We start from the raw sequence: 8,426 nt of genomic DNA, 5'->3' as shown, positions 1-8,426 counted from the left end.
ATAGCAGAGTGGTTAACATGTCAAACTAGTGATCTTAGGATTACTGGCCTCATGAGTTCAAACCCTGTCAGGTGCAAGCTGTTGTTTTTTTTCAGCAAGAAACTTTACATTCATTACTTAGAAGTGGTTGGTTCAAAGATTGGATTTGGGATTGTTTGAAAACTGAATAAGCTTGAAGCTTCCAACACAATCAAACTAAAATAAATTTGTATAAAGTATAACTGATAACTTAAAGTCCATCAACTTTCTTAGAATTTTATTACATAAATAACCAGCAATATTTACAGAATTCATTAATATGAAACAATAAAATCTATGAAACAGAGTAAAATATAGGCAGCTACAATCTGCAGCAATGAACATGTAATATCACTGTAACTTGACTAACAAGTTAACAATTAAATATTTAATTGATGGTTGAAACAATTACAATGTAGTTGTAATATTGATTTCTAATTGAAAACATGATTCATTAGAGTATTAATATTTATAATGTTAGATCAGTAAATAAACATGATCAATTTGATACTTTTAATATGGAAATACCAATCTTTATCCTAATTTCATACATATTAATTGAACAAACATATTTTAATAAGACTAAATAAAAATAATTTTGTGCTAACCTATTCTTTCCTACTAAATACACTAATAAAATCTCACAAATAAACCAGGTCCTTACAAATTCAACCTTACATGAGATTCTAAACAACCTTTCTCAGTTAACAATTATTTATCGAAATCATATTGAGTGAACAAAATGATGCATTTTTTTTTACATGAATAATGATTCTTTAAATATGTTGACCTAAAATGTTGTATTTTAATTGGATTTCAAGGAAATAAATACTTGATAAATCAACAATAAAGCTAGAAAGTTCAAGAGCAGATTTTAATTGAATCTGATAAAGTAAAGGCCATATAAAGTTTATTGATATAAGATACAAATGTACAAATTGTTTACAGATAAGCTTTATTTTACTCAATAAACAAAACTAAATTTTGTGTACACTAGCGCTGATCTCTGTTAACAAATTGTGACAAAATATTCATATTTATATAAAGCAAAAAAAAGTATATCCATTTCTTCAATTTTGTAAAGGTCATTCAGTATTTAAAATATACATCAAAACAGAGTTAAAACTAGAGTGCCAGTCTGTCACAAAATACCCTTGTCACAAATGCTCAGTCTTGTAAGAGTGAAAATTCTATAAATCATCAAAACTCACATTTTCATGTCTGACCTTGAACTTCTGCAAGTGACCTTGACATTGGCAAAAGAGATCTCAAGTTTGCATGCAACACTATACCAAAGTCCCTCTATACATGTAGAAAATATGCTCTGGGTGAAATCTAGACATTTCATCACCTTTGTGACTTTGAACTTGCTTGAACCTGGATTATGTTAATCCTGCCAATGTGAACATTTTTTTACACAATCTTTGAATCAAAGATTTCCAAATCATCAATGCACACATTTTCATATTCTAATCTGACTTTTGACCTCTATGTATGACCTGAACCTGGGCCACAGGATCCTGAATTTTGTGTGCAACATTTTGTCTGAAATTGGTGAACATTTGTGCCATGTCACATTCAAATATGTAGGTGTTTGCAACAGAAAAGCATTTTCCTCTGACCTCAAAGTGTGACTGACATTGAGACCTGATTCATGTTTCGGTCACTACATCTTGGTGAACACTTGTATACTGTTAACACTACATTCTATCTATGCATGTGGAAGATATGGTCTCTACAAAATCTGACTCTACCAATTTCATCATCCCTGGTGACCTTGAACTTGCATGTATTGACTTAGATTATGCCGGCAAGATTCTATCTTATGATAGTGAATTTTTCTGATGATAATCCCTCAATGAAAGACTGCCATGTTTTTCATACACAATTTTCAACAGGGCACATTGTGGTACAAATTTGTGACATTTTTATAAAAATAGGTGTACGGAAAAGGTTAAATATAAACATTTCTTCCAAAATGAACTGGATTCTTCAATATGTATAGGTAGGTGTCTAAATTCATAAGCTTCAAAATATATAATTAAAGCGCTGTAAAAATAAAGAAGTATGAAAATATATGTATTTACAAATGAAATATATCAAAACATTGTATTTTCAAATTCTAATACAGAAAAGAAACAGACCTATAATATACCTTCATTCTTTCATTCTTGTGGATTTTTTTTGATTGTACCATGAGTAAGATGGAAATAGTTCCCGAGGATAATAAACATTTTGAAAAATCAATAAATGCTATTTTCTCAATGTAGGCCGATGATTTATAAGGAGTATTGTCATGAATTTAATGTATATTCTTTACAACTAAAATCTTTTAAACCTTAACCTGCTGAATTTGTGTAATGGACCTATCCTGCTTTGAATTTGTAACAGTCCATTTAAAGTTTAAGGGATTTCAATATCAAAATATGAAAATTGAATTACCTTCACATTTTTGCAGCCTGACCAGAATGCATACTGGTGGCAAATGCTAATAAAATTTTGGTTTCAGCAAGTTAATGGATGGTTAAACAATATTAGATAAGTTCAATACTATGTCACATTACTTCTAACTATGACCAAAGAAATGTACATAAAAGAAGTATAGTGATGACACAATCTCTAATAGAGGGGAAAAAACTATGAATTTATACATTTTATACATCACATACTTTGCCATTCACAAAATTAATTTGATTACCAAGCTAAACAGCTTTTTCCAATACTTTCTGTACATTTCAGATGTAAGCTCTTTGGAATCCATCTATAAATGGCGTGTAATAGCAGTAAGGTTGTTTTTGGACTTTTTTTGGATTAAAGTGAAAATACATAATAAACATTGATAATTTTCTAACACATCAAGTTTTCCACCTTAAATGGTAAAATATCAATAAAAATAAATAGAAATATCACAAAATAATGCCAAGTTCTTCATCTGGTGTAATTTCCCATAATGTATCGAAAAATGGTGTTAAGCTAGATTTTCGAAAAGGTCAATTTCCCTCTTACACAGTATTGAGCAAATTTTTTTGAGTCTTATATTTCAAAGTAGCACATGAGCATAGTACATATGCTGCGTCATGAAATGAAAATACATCAAAGGCCTGCTCATATGCTGTCCTGTGTAGTGAAATAGTATGTCAGAGTAAATCTATATGTTGCCTATTGTGATGAAATATTGCATGCCAGTGCAACACTTATCATTATGCTGTCCCATGTAATAAGGCAATATTACCCCCATTGAAATATGCATAAAACACAATCTATATGAAAGCTAAAGTGTCAATAATATGTTAGGGCAGCCTATATACTGTGTAATAAATAAAATGTCAGTGCAACCAATATGCTGTCCTGTGTATTGAAGGTTTGAACAGCCCATATACTATTGTGTAGTAAAAACTACATGTATTTAGGGCAACATATATAAGAATATGCAAATGCTAACCAAATTTGCTATAAAGTGTAATTAAACTGAATGGCAAGAAAATCACATATTGTGTCATACTTGATATAATATTATATTAACAGCAACATATGGAGTCTGGTAATTGTGTCATTAATGAGTATAAGATTAATTTAAACAAATTTAATAATGAGTTTTAAATTATAGTAACAATATATGGCTAAAATAAACCTAAAAATATTAATCTCTAAGAAAGATTAACAGATACCAGAAGAATGTGAGGAAAATCAAAGACATTGCATAAAGATTAACATAAACACAAATGACCATGAAAAAAGAACTTTTCATTTTAATTTTGGTGATAGAATTACAAATGTAGATAAAATAAAATTGAATAAATTGGAAATTCTCATAACATGACTTCACAAGAAGAAATGACATCAATATTTTACTTTACAACAAGTTGTCAACATATTACAGTCATTATATAATTGGATTTCTATTTTGTTTTACAAAGAGAAATAACAAGGATGCTACAATTCATAATGTGTTTTTTCTTATACCATGCATTTAATAAACATAACATCAGACTAACCAATTTTTATTGGTATTATCACACAACAGAAATGTTAATTAGAAACACAGTTATTGGCACTTGTATACAATGGCACTCAAAAATTTTAAAACATAGAACCTTGTAAGAAAACTGCCAAAAGTTTGTTATGCTTCTCCTAATTCACTTATATTCGTGGGCATGAAATTTCGTGGTTTTATCAAAACGGGCATTTTCGTGGGTTCTTAAATTCGTGGATTTTCAATTTCTTGTAAAAATAAAATAAATAACCTAATGCAAAGTAATCTTACACTTAATCACCGCGCATTTTACTTACCACATGAACATATCTTTACATATCACACAGCGCTTGTCAATAAATTCATTACACAAAAATCGGCGGAAAAAGCGCTGATGCATGTTTGTAATATATAGAATAGAGACATGGCAATAAGTATTTGTTGGGATAAAATTTCGTCGGATCTTAAATTCGTTGATTGCCCTACCCACCAAAACCACGAAAATACGTGCCCAATGAATAATAATGATTTTACAGTATCAAAACTTTTCAAGTTTTCCAAAACAGATATTCACTTCTTACAAAAGAATCAAAATTTTGACCTTAAGGTATTCAAGTTTTCTGTATCATCCTTAACCTTATGTTGTCAAATTTTCAACTCTGTACTAAAATAATAAACACACAAAAAATAATGTGAGATAATGATGCTAATAATAATGAGATAATAATATATGAATTTTTCATAAAAAACATATTATGATATCTTAGAAGAGTTATAGATAAATGATGATAATTTTTCCTAATAAATTTGAACATCCCTAGGGTTTAAATGGAAGACATGAACAATACATCATTATATACGCATTTCCTTTCAATGTGTAACACGTACATGCATGCATGCAGAAATGGGCACAAAGCCAATACTAAACAAATGAATCAACTTGATGGAAAATCTGCTGGCTCAGCAAGCAATTCTCACTATGAACACAGAAATATAAATATAAAATTTCTTCAAGTTGGTGTGTGCAAATTAAAACAAACACAATAATGTAATTGCAAAACAATCTATACTTAAAACAGTAACAAAACCCTTAAAAAATGTAAAACAAAAAGTAAAACTATCACCTATGTTTATACTGTACCACAGCCATAAAGCTGTAATACATACAACTGAACAGGAACTAAAAGGGAGTAAAACCAATCTGATCTAGAAAAGTTGGATTTAAGTGTGTCCAGATGCTTGGATTCAAGTGTGCCCAGAAGCTTATAGCTTCCTACACAATCAAACTAAAAATAAATTCTGTATAAACTAAGCAAATAATATAAAACTAATCTAAGACTTTCTACTTATAAATATAAAGCCCAAATGTAATATCATAATATGGAAGAATAAACAAATAACTAACTATTATCTATCAATAATTACCATATCTCTAAAATGGTATATCTAAGATATGGTTTTAAATTATGTCACTTTTAAAACTGCACAGCTCTTTCATTAAACAACTCATTTATATTTGCAGGATGAAAAAAAAACTTCAACATTAAACAAGAAACAAGAACTGATGGGACAATCCCTTATAAGAAGGGTCTTATGTTTTAAAAATATAATTATCAGTTTTTTTTAGAAAAAGTAAATTCATCAATAAAGCTTGTGAACTGTCAACAGGATAATTGAGAAAATGTTTTTCTATTTCATCTATAACTATGTTTACCTGAATCTACATTGACTGACAAACATAAAGTTTACTCTACGAATGAAGAATATTTTGCAACAACTAAAGAATAAAAAATGTAGCACTAACATTTAAATTTCATTAAAATGATAATTGAGCCGTGTCATGACAAAACCAACATAGTGTGTTTGCGACCAGCATGGATCCAGACCAGCCTGCGCATCTGCACAGTCTGATCAGGATTCATGCTGTTCGCCTACAAACCCTATAACAAGAAGAGAAACTGAAAGCCAACAGCATGAATCCTGATCAGACTGCGCAAGCTGGTCAGGATCCATGCTGGTCGCAAACGCACTATGTTGGTTTTGTCATGACTCGGCTCGTATCTTCAGAGACAGAGTATTAAAGTAGCACATCTTATCTTACCAAAGTTGCGTAGATACTTATGATGATGTCTGATTTCATCTAAAACAAATATTTTCCTAAAAACTTCAGTTAAGCACACTGAACAGAAAAAAAACAAAACACTATTTCATATATTACATACATCTATATATATACAAATATGTATTTCAATGTTCATGCAGTAAGATATAAATAACAATGTTTATCACATACCTGTGCCGATTTTGTGACTCCGTAAAAGCAGTATTGCACAGCCGTGCATATATTTTGATGTGATGACATTTGCGTTATATAAACATAGCGTAAAGACACACTAAATGTTAGCGTTATATTATAAACGTTTCAATGAAAAATGGTTCCTTTTTTCTTAAAACAGTCTTTATATTTGGTATGTGATAAATAGAATATTAAATTTGTGTAAGTTCATTACTAAATCTATTGAACTTGTTGAATAAAATAATATTATGCTTGCCACAGACTTGCAGTATACAATTTTATTCAACTTGTTCAATAAATTCAGTATTAAACTTACACTCATTCAATATCCTCTATTTCATTAACAAAGACAAAGAAAGTCTCATATTTTAGTGTTATGCTTAACATTAGTTTAAGACATAAACATAAATAGAATTTTATGGTTGCATATTTTTGTTTAAAATTTCAATATCTGTGTAACGTTTCACCATAACATTTAAAAGTTACTAACACATTTCAAAAATAAATTAAAAGAGCGCCAGAGAAGTCCAAAAGCCTAAAAATATATAATTTGAAATATTTATATATAATCCACAGGAGCACTTAAAATGGAAAAATATGCAAAAAATGATAAAGAAATATACTCAGTATTAAATTGAACATCATTATTTGATGTGATTCACGGCCTGATATAAGTTTAACACTGTTTATCTTAGTGTCTTTTTGAGTGAATCACCTGAAATTTTGCATACCAGTAATTGGTTCAGGTGTTCAAAGTTTGAACAATTGTTTTTAGTCCCTTCATGTCAAAAAACCTCAGTATGGTTCCTTTATGTAATAGGAAATTGCATAAAACCAGGTTTTCCACCAATACTAAATATGTGGAAAAAAAACCACAACAAAAGGTCATTATCTGCCAAAAATGATATAATAATAACCCCTGATATTATGAGCAATTTCTGAAAAATTTGAAATCCCTCTAGAGATGTAGTAGGGAACTTAATAGTCTACAAACTTTAATAGTCTACAAACTTTGTCATTTGAGCTGCATCACGACAAAACCAATATAGTGTGTTTGCAACCAGCATGGATCTACACCAGCCTGCGCATCCGCGCATACTGATCAGGATCCATGCTGTTCGCTTTCAGTTTCTCTACTTGTTATAGAATTGGTAAGAGAACAGCATGGATCCTGATCAGACTGCGTGGTCTGGATCCATGCTGGTCGCAAACTCACTATGTTGGTTTTGTCGTGACGCGGCTCAAATTTTATATATTATAATGTTCTCATGTTAATGGGTGTAAAACTAATACTGGAAAAATACACAAATTTAAGTTTAAATAACAAAACAATCATACTATTTTCATTATCATATGATCACTCCTGATAAAAAAATTAACAAAAAGTGTCTCAAATGAATATTACAAGTAAACAGAAAACAATGTTCCTTAACAAAATATTTCATTTCTACTTTACAATGTAGCCTACCTGGGTTTACCGATTTTTCTTTTTCGTTTATAAGGTTTATATACATTATTATTATGTTAGATAAGGTATTTAAGGAAGGATTCTTGTCATGATATAAACAATAAACCTCCCACTTACAGAAATACCAATATAGTTTATACCCATTAACATTATAAATGACATTATAATGTTTACTCAAGCATTAACATCCAGTTTAAAAGCAGTATGCATGAAATTGTGAGCACTAGTTCTGACATTGGCTGAAACAAACTATTAATATAGATTCTTGCAAGCAAATATAAATGATGATATAGAATTGTTTTGTTTTCAATGTAAGATCAAACTGTACATATATTACACCAAAAGGACATTTGGTGCTATATTTACATGACTTGTGTTGTAACAAGTGATTATATAACTGATGTAACAGATGGCAAGATTGAAATATGAATTAAATTTTTACATGTAAAACAATTTTCTATTGATTGCATGCTTTAACCTTTTCCCTCATATAGACGTGTTTTGACGGCTTTTTGCCCCCCTTTTTTTGAGGCGTCAAACAGTGAAAAAATGCCCTATTTACCGGTAGGTCCCAAGCACTGTTTTTCATTTGAGAAATGTTGTTAAAAAAAGTGACCACTTTTTCGGCACTGCCCCCCTATCCCAATGGTACATCAGGGGGTTACCAAGAA

This window comes from Ruditapes philippinarum, unplaced genomic scaffold (genome assembly GCF_026571515.1).
Source record: "Ruditapes philippinarum isolate M1 unplaced genomic scaffold, ASM2657151v2 ctg2555_1_1_1_1, whole genome shotgun sequence".
Taxonomy (NCBI): domain Eukaryota; kingdom Metazoa; phylum Mollusca; class Bivalvia; order Venerida; family Veneridae; genus Ruditapes; species Ruditapes philippinarum.
This window is presented reverse-complemented; position numbering follows the sequence as displayed.